This window comes from Oncorhynchus clarkii, chromosome 18 (assembly GCF_045791955.1).
Source record: "Oncorhynchus clarkii lewisi isolate Uvic-CL-2024 chromosome 18, UVic_Ocla_1.0, whole genome shotgun sequence".
Taxonomy (NCBI): Eukaryota; Metazoa; Chordata; class Actinopteri; order Salmoniformes; family Salmonidae; genus Oncorhynchus; species Oncorhynchus clarkii.
Window position 1 is genome coordinate 6181182 of NC_092164.1, and position 14760 is coordinate 6195941.

General features: G+C 39.3%; 1 protein-coding gene and 1 pseudogene across 1 annotated transcript in view; both read right to left on the reverse strand.

Moving 5' to 3' along the window:
• LOC139372412 (OX-2 membrane glycoprotein-like) overlaps positions 1 to 1081 on the reverse strand; it is a 30227-nt gene extending 29146 nt beyond the window's left edge. Inside the window, exon 1 of the mRNA XM_071112122.1 lies at positions 869 to 1081. The gene's annotated coding sequence lies outside the window, so the exon portion shown is untranslated. The remainder of the gene's footprint in view (positions 1 to 868) is intronic.
• Positions 1082 to 2908: 1827 nt separating this feature from the next.
• Positions 2909 to 6400, reverse strand: LOC139372413 (OX-2 membrane glycoprotein-like; annotated as a pseudogene).
• Between the last annotated feature and the right edge of the window lie 8360 nt (positions 6401 to 14760).

The following is a 14760-nucleotide window of genomic DNA, read 5'->3' on the forward strand; positions in this document are numbered from 1 at the left end:
GTGATACATTGAAGATATTAATTCAATAAAAGGTTGAGATAATCCTACTAGCAATATGTAGGCTAACAGTTGATCCACATGAGTTGAATGATGTCCTAGTCAAAAAAAGGCAATTGCACAAAATACAATTTCATCCAACTTCAATATGATGCTATATCTGTCATAATCCTCGATTAAAAACTGCACTGGGATACAAAAATATATAAACATGATATAAACAATTGTTATAACAATATTATTAACGTAATGCTGTGGTGGGAAAGTACTAAATGATAATACTTGAGTAAACGTAAAGATGTTTTAATAGAAAATGACTCAAGTAAAAATAAGTCGCCATGTAAAATACTACTTGAGTGTACAGTAGTCATACTTGAGTAAAAGTAAATACTCTACATCAAAAGCCTTATATTAAGCAAACCAGAAGGCACGATTATTGTTTTTTTTACGGACAGTCACGGACACATCAACACTCAGACATATTTGACAAACGCAGTATTTGTGTTTAGTGAGTCCTCCAGATCCGAGGCAGTAGGGAAGACAACGCGTTATATTGATTGGTGCGTGAACGGGATCATAATTCTGTCCTGCCTTACCAGTAAAAGTAAAACAAAAATAATTATAAAGTACAGTTATCCAAAATAAACGGCTTAAGTAATACTTTAAAGTGTTTTTACTTAAGTAGGCTAATTTACCCCACTAACGTAATGTATAGGCTAACCCTACAGACTTCTACCACCTTTAGAAAATAATGCAATATAGACAGCGTTATGATGAACGCATTTCTATGCATATTAAACAGAACACAATGTTTTATTTTAACTGGGCCCTATAACAAATGAATACTGGTAAAAAAAAGAAAACGACTTACCCGTTGAGCAGTGCATGGAGTTAGTAATAATGAGATGTATTTAATTCCGTCCTCTGCAATAACACAATATTCTACACTTTGACTATCAAATCCATGCTTCAAAAGTATTAAAGCTGAACAGATCGGGTGTGATGCGTTCTGCCTCTACATGAGCGGCGTCAGAGAACAGAGACTGTCAAGTGGACCTATATAGCAAATTGTCTTGGGTACGCTGTTGGCGATGTTGCATGAGCGCTGCAAAACTATCAAAACACTTTTATCTACCACCTCTCTCCCTAAATTATATTCAGGCGACCCCTAGTGGCAATTGTTTGCAACATTGGCTGGTCTCGAGTGGCAGAAGAATCAGACAATTCGTTTAAGCTTTGCCAGCAGCAGATTTATGACAATTCCATACATTACAACATTGTTACAGCATTTGATTTATAAAGTGAAGAAATAATAAAACAAAAACGCACACAAAACACACCACAGAGTACATTATGATGACATTGTGTAGGCTATAATATTACAACACTTAAATATATAAAAAAAAATTGAAGAATGAAACACACACATCTAGTGTTTCTTCATGACCAAACTGCTAATATATTTACATAGAATACATATGAACATATTTATACAATAACCCGCAGGACTATATGCGTGTCATTAACCATTCAGTCAGCTAATCAGTATCTGTCCAAGACAACTAAACTGTCTCTCTGTCTCCGTATGATAGTCGCTCTGCAATCCTTTAGAAACGTTTTCATATTGTTGTGTATTAAGAGGGTAATTAACATATTGTTGTGCATTAAGAGGGTAATTAACATACTGTTGTGTATTAAGAGGGTAATTAACATATTGTTGTGTATTAAGAGGGTAATTAACATGTTGCTGTGTATAAAGAGGGTAATTAACACATTGTTCTGTATTAAGAGGGTAATTAACATGTGTGTAAAGAGGGTAATTAACATATTGCTTTGTATTAAGAGGGTAATTAACATGTTGTGTATAAAGAGGTAAATTAACATATTGTTGTGTATAAAGAGGGTAATTAACATATTGTTGTGTATTGAGGGTAATTAACATATCGGTGTGTAAAGAGGGTAATTAACATATCGGTGTGTATAAAGAGGGCAATGAACATATTGTTGTGTATTAAGAGGGTAATTAACATATCTGTGTATAAAGAGGGTGATTAACATATTGCTGTGTATAAATAGGATAATTAATATGTGTGTAAAGAGGATAATTGACATATTGTTGTGTATTAAGAAGGTAATTAACATGTTGTGTGTAAATAGGGTAATTGACATATTGTTGTGTATTAAGAGGGTAATTAACATATTGTTGTGTGTAAATAGGGTAATTAACATATTGTTGTGTGTAAATAGGGTAATTAACATATTGTTGTGTATTAAGAGGGTAATTAACATATTGTTGTGTGTAAAGAGGGTAATTAACATATTGTTCTGTATAAATCAGGGTAATTAACATATTGTTGTGTGTAAATAGGGTAATTAACATATTGTTCTGTATAAATCAGGGTAATTCACATATTTGTTTTATGAGGTATGTAAGTGACATGAGTAACATCAGAACAACAATGCAGGAATGCAACTCATTTGAATATGTGTTAGATTAGACCTCTGGATTTCAGGGTCATCATGCTGAGCGTTGATAGTTCTTCCTGTTCTCCGTCATTGGCTGTGGGATTTGGGCTAAAGACTGATTGTCAAACTTACAAAAACAATGTCAAAGTAATACTGTATTTTCTCTTTGTCATCTGAACAGTAAAACTTACCTTCTCATTGTATTTCTCAGTTTGCACCACAGTACCACAGCAATGAAACACAGTGAACTCATCACTGCACCAATCCCTGTTGGGTTACATGTGAAAGATGACAAGATGAGAATGGTACAATTCACAGATAAGAGTGTCAGAGATTAGTTGTGGTCATTAGATTAATGACTTACCTCTGATCCTGTCACCATCAGTGACCTCAGGTACACCTAGCACAGAACATACAGAGACAGTACTTCAGAATGACACCAGCATGTTGATTGTTACTGTAGGCATGTACAGAACCACTTCTCACCAGGAAATGAAGCTTGTGTTCTAGCTGGAATAACCATGGATACGTTATTGGTGACACCTCCAGAGAACAGTGACACCATACAGCCAACCCTGGTGTCTTTGTCAGGTAGACTGAATGCTGCCAGCGTGGAAGTTATGGTGACAGTGACAGTTCCATTGTGATGGGTGACATTGACCATTGTGGAATTTTCTGGAATTTCTGTGTCTTCCCAGGTTACTGTAGGAACAGGTCGTCCAGTAGCAGAACAGGACAGAGTGGTGTGACTGTTGTTGGTTTGTGTGATGAGGAGTGAGGGTCCATACAGCTCTATAGAACAACAAACACAGTTCACAGTGAATGTAAATACTATGATGTTTTCATGCACATCACATGGTCAAATTGATCTATGATGTTTGGAGGCCATTGTTCCTGTGTTAAAGGGATATTACACATTGCTCCTGTGTTAAAGGGATATTACACATTGTTGAAGACATTTCATGCACATTGTCCATGTTTAAAAGGTCTGAAAACATCTGACAAACTTACGCTAGACTTTGGAGTGGTAGTGTCCCTTCAATCCCCTCTTCCCCAACCTAATGTAATGTGATTTTTACCATTTACATGGAGGCAGGTGGTTCCACTGATAGCTCCCTCTGGAAAGGCGTTAAACAGACACTTGTAGCAGGACTCGTCTCCTCTTGACACTCCTCTGATGACGATAGAGCAGTTCTGCAGTCCCTCATCTTCAAACTCCACATTCCTCTGAAAAGGTGGGTTGACTACTGGTCCAAATCGTTTGCTATAGGAGCCAATGTTCATATTTTGCCCGTGTCATTTTTTTCCAGGTGACTTGCAGCACGTCTTTGGGTTTCATGAGCTCACAGTTTAAGACTGCATCTTCTCCCAGGGTTGCTGTGACAACCTGCTGTGTTCTCACCAGATGAGAGAGCCCTGCATGAAGAGAGTTACACATGACATAAAACTACTACAACACACGCACTTCTAGGATGTACATCACTGGAGCCGAGCTCCCAGCCATCCAGGACCTCTATACCAGGCAGCGTCAGAAGGCCCCAACATTTTTTTGAAAGACTCCAGCCACCCAAGCCACAGACTGTTCTCTCTGCTACCGCACAGCAAGCGGTACCAATGCACCAAGTCTGGAACCAACAGGACCCTTAACTACTTCTACCCCCAAGCCACAGACTGTTCTCTCTGCTACCGCACAGCAAGTGGTACCAATGCACCAAGTCTGGAACCAACAGGACCCTTAACTACTTCTACCCCCAAGCCACAGACTGTTCTCTCTGCTACCACACAGCAAGCGGTACCAATGCACCAAGTCTGAAACCAACAGGACCCTTAACTACTTCTACCCCCAAGCCACAGACTGTTCTCTCTGCTACCGCACAGCAAGCGGTACCAATGCACCAAGTCTGGAACCAACAGGACCCTTAACTACTTCTACCACCGTGCCATAAGACTTCTAAACAAGACTGCTAAATATCTGATCAAATGGCTACTACCTGCAATGACCCTTTCTTGCACTGACTCTATGCACACACACAGGACTCCACCCACACATACTGACACCACAACACACACAGGACTCCACCCACACATACTGACACCCCAACACACACAGGACTCCACCCACACATACTGACACCCCAACACACACAGGACTCCACCCACACATATTTACAGACACCCCAACACAAACACACAGGACTCCACCCACACAGTCACATCCTTACACTGACATCCCAACACACACACACTGCTGCTACTGTCTATCCTGTTGCCTAGTCACTTTACCCCAATTACCTTGTACCCTGCACATTGACTGTTGTGGTATTCCTGTTATTCACTGTGGATTTATTCCTTGTGTCACTATTCTTTTTTATTTATTTATTAATCTTATCTTAAACTCTGCATTGTTGGAAAATTACAGTTAAGTAAGCATTTAATTGTTAGTCTACACCTATTGTCTACGAAGCATGTGACAAATACAATGAGATTTTATACAATATAGTGGTGTAGTACTCAGAATGGCCGGAAGGGGGAGTACAAAACTAGTCTATAATATAGTCTAGGTACAGTAGGAGGAAGTTGTGATTGAAGGGGCTTTTAAACTGACTGCAGTATGGGTTCATGTGTTGAATTATTAAAGTTGAATTTAAAAAACATGAGCTAGCGCACACCCAGAGAAAGTTATGTTATGTAGAGGTGCTGACTAACGGCGAATAAACTTTAAGCTATAAAAAAAATAAAGAGTTGCACACTCCATACATACATTTACTTGGCAAATCACCAATGTTTCGGCATCACTGTGCCTTTTTCAGGGTAATGTCATGAAGGCTTGAACCAGGTTACGTAGACAAACAGTGCAATTAGTGCAACCAATGACAAAAGTGAGGAGTGTGTGATAATTATTAAGTTAATTAGAATGAATTGAGTGAAACTGTTACAAAAACAATCGTTTATAGCATATTGAATATACACTGCTCAAAAAAATAAAGGGAACACTAAAATAACACATCCTAGATCTGAATGAATGAAATATTCTTATTAAATACTTTTTTCTTTGCATAGTTGAATGTGCTGACAACAAAATCACACAAAAAAGGTCAATGAAGGTCAATGGAATTTTATTGCTGTCAATCTGTCTGGTGGCCACAGATGTGTTTAACCCTGCATAACTGACTGTATGGTAGACCATTATAGAGGGGAAGGATACTGTCCGCACATAGCAGGGGATTGTGGTCTGTGGGCTTTGTGTAGAAGTCTGTGGGCTTTGTGTAGAAGTCTGTGTGTAATGCATCCTTCTCTTTGATGATCCATAAGTCCAGGTAGTTTATTTTTCTCTCATCAGTCTGCATGGTGAATTTGAGGTATTCGGGGCTCTTGTTTAATAGAGTTTGGAATTTATTTAGTTCCTGCTGACTTCCTTCCCAGAGCACAAAGACAGCATCTATGTCTCTTTTCCATAGGAAAGTAGGGGGTGCGTCTCTGTTTTGTAAAGGAGTGCTTCCTAAAATTGTTCCACATACAGGTTTGCATAGTTGGGAGGAAAAGGAGGAGCCCATGGCTAACACCCCGAATTTGAAGGAAAAAGTCTGACTCAAAGATAGTCGTTTTTGGATAATACCAGTTCAGTAAGATGCAATCATTGGATGGAGCCAGCATTGCACAAAATAACAGTTCTAAACATATATTCAATACATTTCACATAAATAGTCAGCAATTCATTATTTTCAGGCCCTGGCTGGACCTTAGATGCTTCAAACCAGTTCACATTATCATGTTGAATTAAAATGTTCCTAATTGTCTAGTATATTGTGCCAATTTCGAAGTGGCTGTCAAATGCAGTATATTATCAATAAAACAAATTCAACTTACCTTCGGGGAGAGCTATCAGCAGAACAAACGGGTAGACGTGAGGAGCCATGGTAAAAATGTATTCTGTAGGGATCGAATAAGCAGCAGAGATGATCCGTGTCTGACCATTTGTGTACTCTTACACGTGTTGCCGGTTAATTTTGAAACTCCGCATCCAATTCATTTTCAATGAAAGGAAAGCGGTGAGAACGCGGCGACGGCTTGGGAGGCGGTGAAAAATAAAAACTTTTCCCAACTTTGACGCAAATCACCAGCGGCGACCGCTGGGCGATGACCAATCATATCGAGTGGTTTCCATGACGAATATGACGCTATGCAACCCAAGGCTGGAGACTTTCTTCAGTAAAGATGGCTGACAAAAATATTAGGAAGTGATAACGTATCATGTATGTACAGTTGAGAGGAATATGTTAGTTAATGTAGAGACTAACGATTATGCATATGCTTTTGTCATGGAGTTAATTTACGAAAATCGTGATTTAGCAAGCTAGCTGACTAGCTAACATTAGCTGGCTAGCTGTATGGGTGTTGTGACATGAGTAGGAAATTGTAATTCTGGTTGTTTAATGTTTTAGGGACTCCTGAAACAACCAGAAAACCAGGCTGTCGTCTTGTGAAACAGTGGGTGTAAAGAATCTAGCTAGCTAAAGCATTTACTGCAAATTTAATGTAACATTTTGTAAGCTTGCCTTGCTAATATTTGCCATGCAATGCAGATGAAGTAACGTAGCTAGCGAACTGTTTTCTTGCTTATTGTGCAGTAGAGGATAAAAATACACGTATGCCTACGGATGTGTAGCTAGCTGTATCTGCATGTTTGTATTACAATTACACACTTAAACAGTGTTTACCAATCTTGGTCCTGGGACATCAATGGTTACACATTGTAACTATGCAATAAACAGGATTTAACTAGTTAAGGCTGATTTGTAAATACAGAAATATAATTTTAAAAACAGTACACTACACTTCCTATGCATCATGTAAGTACTCTAAAACAGGTACATCTCAATATTTAATTTCCTTCATCTGCATTGATCTGATAAACACAGGATAAGTGTACTATTTCATCAAACAAGACTTAATTTCAGCCAGTAGATAATGTGAAAAGAGAATATTATCGCAGTTAATCACAATGACATAATAGTGTCTTTAGTGGTTTCTCCTAACTAGCCTTAGGCCACTAGTTGGCCCGAAGGTTCTCTTAAGAGTGGCGGAGGTGGTGATGACGGTACTTGGGATTGGCATCCTCTCTCACATCAAAACATACCTACAAATGAGAGAAAGCATGATTATGCCTTGTGTTTTTTCTATTCTAATACTGCCAGTCATCATAAAAATCAGGAGGTGAAATGACAAACTGACCTTGGATCATTAACTCTGGGACTTCTACATTTCTATCTGTATTTCAATGTAAAACATCGCTTTAATAGTACTTCCGGTTGACCCGACCAAGTGACCTCTCACCTCTGACCATGCTGTGCCGTCTATGTAGCCTGTTCAGATGCGGGAGGGGTTTACCGACACAGCTGATATAACCGAGAGGATGAAGTGAAGAAGAGAGACTGTTATTGAGAAAATAGGGCCTTCCAGCCATGTGGAGGATTGCCCGGTTGCCAAAGTTTGCTTGTCACCAGAGCGGTTAGAGCATATTACTATTTACTATTTACCTTGGTCATTAAACATTACATTACATTAAACAGAACATTTATGAAACTATTTAATAACTAGACCTTCATGCAAACTTGCTATGCTGAATTCTTGACGCACAATCAAACATGCTGCTTGCTATATGCTGCAAGCACGCCTTCAAGCGAGCCACTGGGAGGCCGGAGTGGCACATGGAAATTTACCGCGTACTAAATGTACAATTCAAAAACAAAAAAATGCTCCATGTTCTCCATAGTAAAAGTAAAATGTACTGCCAGTATCATACACAGTTACTGGTCACAGAGAACCAACATCACGTTTTGTACCAGCAGAGGGAGCACATGACTAAGGAAATTACAATAAACAAAATGGGGTCTAAAGAAGCTTTCCACTGAGCTGAAATAAATTAATTCGGAATAAAATATTACATTCACAGAAAACAATGTAAAGTATAAAAAATGATTACTCTAATATCGCTCCTCTTTCAGGTCTTTCAGTAAGTAAAGAGTAGCACAATTGATATATCTGACCGACCAAAAGGTACAGACAGTGAACCCAGAGTCACACTACGTCGCTAATTCCAATGTGACATCTACTGTAAAAGCCGAAAGTCAGACACTAGCAAGGCTCAGACCAACATGGAAGAGTTGGCGTTGTTTATAAAAAGTTTCCAACCCCCATATCACACACTCACAAACTGAAATCATATGAGTGTACAATCAATTAGTGAGAGAGTGCCAACATTAATTTGTATAGATCTGTATGAATCATGGCAAAGTTGCTTCCTGTTTCAGTCATGTTTTGGTCACGTTTGGGTGAGTAAAAAACAGCTAATGATTGGTTGACAATAGAGCCTCCCACCATGCAGGCTATTCCTGCAGGATGAAGTTGGTGAAGGGTAACTGCAAAAAAGTGTAAGTTAATGCAGTCGACATGTAGGCGAAAGTCAGATCATTTTGATCCCCATAATGCAACACACCTCGATTTGGTGATGGTCACCGACTTAACAAAAGTCATCCGCTTGATTACACCCTGTGTGTTCGAGATGGCGACGATGAGTATGATGTGTCTCCTCTAACACCCCCTTCCCTGAAAATCTCACTTATCTTCATGTACTCCAGTAACAACTGGTTGGTAATTTTTTTTTGCCGCTAAACAGTCTCCATATATACTTCCATTCATTTTTTAAATCTGGTACCGGGGACCTTCAGATGAGTCTTGTGAGCGTCCTAGAGCAGAGCAAATCAACCAACATGTAAGTGTTCGTGAGAGTCTCACCTTTCCACGAGGTCTAACCTTTCCACCTTTCATATTAGTCTGTAGCCAAAACTGTTCAAACGCTATAGACAGAGGTTGGCAGATCGGCTGTACCAATCCAAGACGTCCCAAGCAAAACGGAGAACATGAGAGTCTCATCTTTCCATAGAGGGGTCCTAATAATTTGTAGGCCAAACCATTCAGACTACTGACGGTTTTGTGAGAATACTTTTTGGGATGTCTCATGGTCTGACAAACATTGCTTTGTACACATGCTTCAAACATCTGAAAACACAATATTTTTGGTTTAATAAAAATATATTTCACAGTGGTTTAGATTATTCTCTACACTAAACATTGCTTGTTTAGTCACAAACTGAAATTAGGTGAACTACTAGAATTTTAGCAACCAGGAAATTGGTATTTCTGCATATTGCACCTGTAAGTGTAGAATTGCAGGAAAATTGTTAAAATGCAAAAGATTTCTAGCCAGACATCTTTTTTGACAGACATGGGATTCGAACCAGCAACCCTCCAGTTGCTGGCCTGCCTCCTCTACACCAACCGGTCCATCGCGATCGAATGGTCAATCTCCAAGGCATTCCTAGTCGATCACCAAACATTTCTGTAAAGAAAACTGTGCTAAAGCCTTGCCTTCCTATTTTTTTTCTTCATTTCACACCGATGGCGGTAGGTGCACTTGATTCAGCAGCCCTAGAAGGTAGAACTCCACTTACCAGGAAGGCCCAAAGAGCAAATCAAGTGCACCTATAGGACTACCACTGTCCAATCAGATAGCTCAGATCACCATGTCTGCAGTTTCCTTGACTCAGAAAAGGTTGTTGACCGCTGCTCTAGGTTAACTACAGTTTTACCAGAGCAGTCTAGTCATCAGATAAGGAGCGCATCCTGTAAGTATCTTTCTGACTGCGTATCCTTCCTGGATTTGGAGTCAGCATATTTGTTTATTAGAATCCCCATTAGATTTTGCAGAGGCAGCAGCTACTCTTCCTGGGGTCTGAAAAAAACACAAAACATGTCACAAAGTACTAAAAGGCAAGGACAGTCACACACATTCTTTTAAAGCATAACCCTGAGGTTGTGAGTGGACAGAGTACTGTAATAAACCTCCAGCCCAGATGGTTCCTCTTTCATTTTGACTCTTTTCTACAGTAAACCCGACTCAGACCTCCTGTTGGGCCACATAGCTAAGCTACTTGGTACAATTATATAATGTTTTTCAATTGTGGGAACAAAGTCATGATGCAACAAAGTAATGAATCTCCTTGGCATGACGGGCATGACCCCGACCTCTAACACCGGAGAGAGACTCAGGAACAGCATCGGGGGAACTTCCTGCTGACTCAATTACCAGAATCGCACATACTTTGGGCATCTGAGAAGCATGTGGTGAAAACTGTAAACCTCTATGACACACATACTACTGTAATAGATTTAAAATCTCTAAATAAAATCCTCACCCTATTCCCATAACATGGAGTCATCATTTCCCACATTGTAAAACGTTTAATTATGTAAATGGACTGAAATGTATGCTGCTATTCTTGTTACAGTTGTATTTTCTGTTCTTATCTTTTAGGCCTATGAATTAAGTATAGGCATGTTTAGCTTCTGGGGTGGAGCATTAGCAGGCTATTGGTTTGGAACTTGCTGTGGTTATTAAAGTACTCTGGCCAGTCCCAACATCAGGGTTATGGCATAAAACATTTTTTTTTAAAAGAGGGCAGCAAAAATAGATCAAAACACAGCAATCATTCAACAAACAACAATTATCCATGACCCAGGCCGTCTACTTTATTCTCTTGCATCGTCTGATTGTATCCAGAATGTTCTATCCATACCTTTTTATTGTTGTGCCACCTAGTGTTTGCTACTTGTTCTGTACCTTATGGTCCATATGCTGGAAATGCTGCATTAATTGATAAAAGAAAGATGTATACTTCAGAAAGTGTATTGTCTGTCTTCAGTGTCTGTGTTTCTAGATTTAAGCATTGAGATGCAGCTGGAGTCATCCTCTGGTTGAGTGAGACAGCTTCACATGTATCAATGTCACCACAGTAACACAAGACCACACCAGCCAACCAGAATATGAGGCAGGTACTTCCCAAGATATAATGAAAATGTTTTGTTCAGATTAAAAAACACCTTGCTGCTCTATTTCTCCTTTCAGGGGTTTCTATGGCAACTACACACATCCATTTGGCACCATACAGTGTTTTGACACTGTAAACTCTGACATATGCATACCCTGAGGGTCCGTGTCAGCTGTGGTGCAGCATCATACTGTATTTCCTGATGGACCTGTGAATCGAACCAGCAACCATCTAGTTACTGGTCTGCCTCTCTAACTCTAGGCTACCTACAGTTCTACCAGATGACTCAGTACACATTTCAACACAATCACAGGATATCAAAGTTTACAGTAGCTTTGTCATCAGATAAGGAGTGGCTACTGTAAGTATCATTCTGACTAGAGGTCGACCGATTAATCAGAATGACCGATTAATTAGGGCCGATTTCAAGTTTTCATAACAATCGGAAATCGGTATTTTTGGACACCGATTTTGCCGATTTTTTACATCTTTATTTAACTAGGTAAGTCTAGCGTCGAGCAAACCCGTATCCGGGACCGTAATCATAGCCTCAAGCTATAAGCTCATTACCATAACGCAACGTTAACTATTCATGAAAATCGCAAATGAAATGAAAGAAATATATTCACTCACAAGCTTAGCCTTTTGTTAACAACACTGTCATCTCAGATTTTCAAAATATGCTTTTCAACCATAGCTACACAAGCATTTGTGTAAGAGTATTGATAGCCTAGCATAGCATTAAGCCTAGCATTCAGCAGGCAACATTTTCACAAAAACAAGAAAAGCATTCAAATAAAATCATTTACCTTTGAAGAACTTCGGATGTTTTCAATGACGAGACTCTCAGATAGCAAATGTTCAGTTTTTCCAAAAAGATGATTTGTGTAGGAGAAATCGCTCCGTTTTGTTCATCACGTTTGGCTAAGAAAAAAATCTGAAAATGCAGTCTCTACAACGGCGAACTTTTTACCAAATTAACTCCCTAATAGACAGAAACATGGCAAACGTTGTTTAGAATCAATCCTCAAGGTGTTTTTCACATATCTATTCGATGATAAATCATTCGTGGCAGTTGGGTTTCTCCTCGGAAGCAAACAGAAAAATACACGCAGCTGGAGATTACGCAATAATTGCGACGGAGGACACCAAGCGAGCACCTGGTAGATGTAGTGTAAAATGGTCAATCTTCCAATGATATGCCTACAAATACGTAACAATGCTGTCGACACTATGGGGAAACGACAGAAAGTCTAAGCTCATTCGTGACCCATTCACAGCCATATAAGGAGACATTGGAACACAGCGCCTTCAAAATCTGGGGCACTTCCTGTTTGAAATTTCATCTTGGTTTCGCCTGTAGCATCAGTTCTGTGGCACTCACAGACAATATCTTTGCAGTTTTGGAAACGTCAGAGTGTTTTCTTTCCAAAGCTGTCAATTATATGCATAGTCGAGCATCTTTTCGTGACAAAATATTGCGCTTAAAACGGGAACGTTTTTCTATCCAATAATGAAATACCGCCCCCAGAGTTCCAAGAAGTTTAACTTAAGAACACATTCTTATTTTCAATGACGGCCTAGGAACGGTGGGTTAACTGCCTCGTTCAGGGGCAGAACGACAGATTTTCACATTGTCAGCTCGGGGGATACAATCTTGCAACCTTACAGTTAACTAGTCCAACGCAATAACGACCTGCCTCTTGTTGCACTCCACAAGGAGACTGCCTGTTTCACGAATGCAGTAAGCCAAGGTAAATTGCTAGCTAGCATTAAACTAATCTTATAAAAAACAATCAATCAATCATAATCACTAGTTAACTACACATGGTTGATGATATTACTAGATATTATCTAGCGTGTGTATAATCTGACTGAGAATACAAGTATCTAAGTATCTAACTGAGTGATGGTAGGCAGAAGCAGGTGCATAAACATTCATTCAAACAGCACTTTCTTTGCATTTTGCCAGCAGCTCTTCATTGTGAGTCAAGCATTGCGCTGTTTATGACTTCAAGCCTATCAACTCCCGAGATGAGGCTGGTGTAACCGAAGTGAAATGGCTGGCTAGTTAGCGTGCGCTAATAGCGTATCATGATTTTTCACCGCCGATACCGATACTGATTATTGGAGGACCAAAAAAGCCGATCAATCGGCAGATTTTTTTATTTGGAATAATGACAATTACAACAATACTGAATGAACACTTATTTTAACTTAATATAATAGATCAATAAAATCTATTTAGCCTCAAATAAATAATGAAACATGTTCAATTTGGTTTAAATAATGCAAAAATAAAGTGTTGGAGAAGAAAGTAAAAGTGCAATATGTGCTATGTAAGAAAGCTAACATTTCAGTTCCTTGCTCAGAACATGAGAACATATGAAAGCTGGTGGTTCCTTTTAACATGAGTCTTCAATATTCCCAGGTAAGAAGTTTTAGGTTGTAGTTATTATAGGAATTATAGGACTATTTTCCTCTATACCATTTGTATTTCATTAACCTTTGACTATTGGATGTTCTTATAGGCACTTTAGTATTGCCAGTGTAACAGTATAGCTTCCGTCCCTCTCCTAGCTCCTCCCTGGGCTCGAACCAGTAACACAACGACAACAGCCACCCTCGAAGCATCGTTACCCATGCAGAGCAAGGGGAACAACTACTAGAAGGCTCAGAGCGAGTGACGTTTGAAACGCTATTAGCGCAGCCATTTCACTTCGGTTACACCAGCCTCATCTCGGGAGTTGATATGCTTGAAGACATAGACAGCGCAATGCTTGACGCACAACGAAGAGCTGCTGGCAAAACACAAAGAAAGTGCTGTTTGAATGAATGTTTACACGCCTGCTTCTGCCTACCACCGCTCAGTCAGATACTTAGATACTTGTATGCTTGTATGCTCAGTCAGATTATATGCATCGCAGGACACGCTAGATAATATCTATTAATATCATCAACCATGTGTAGTTAACTAGTGATTATGATTGATTGATTGTTTTTATAAGATAAGTTTAATGCTAGCTAGCAATTTACCTTGGCTTACTGCATTCATGTAACAGGCAGTTTCCTTGTGGAGTGCAACAAGAGGCAGGTCGTTATTGCGTTGGACTAGTTAACTGTAAGGTTGCAAGATCTATCTGCCCCTGAACAAGGCAGTTAACCCACCGTTCCTAGGCCGTCATTGAAAATAAGAATGTGTTCTTAACTGACTTGCCTAGTTAAATAAAGATGAAATAAAGGTGTAACAAAAAAATAATAATTGGCCAAATCGGTGCCCAAAAATACCGATTTCCGAATGTTATGAAAACTTGAAATCGGCCCTAATTAATCGGCCATTCTAATTAATCGGTCGACCTCTAGTTATGACATTAGCTTCTAGTGATAAATTCACAGATCTTTCAGTTTC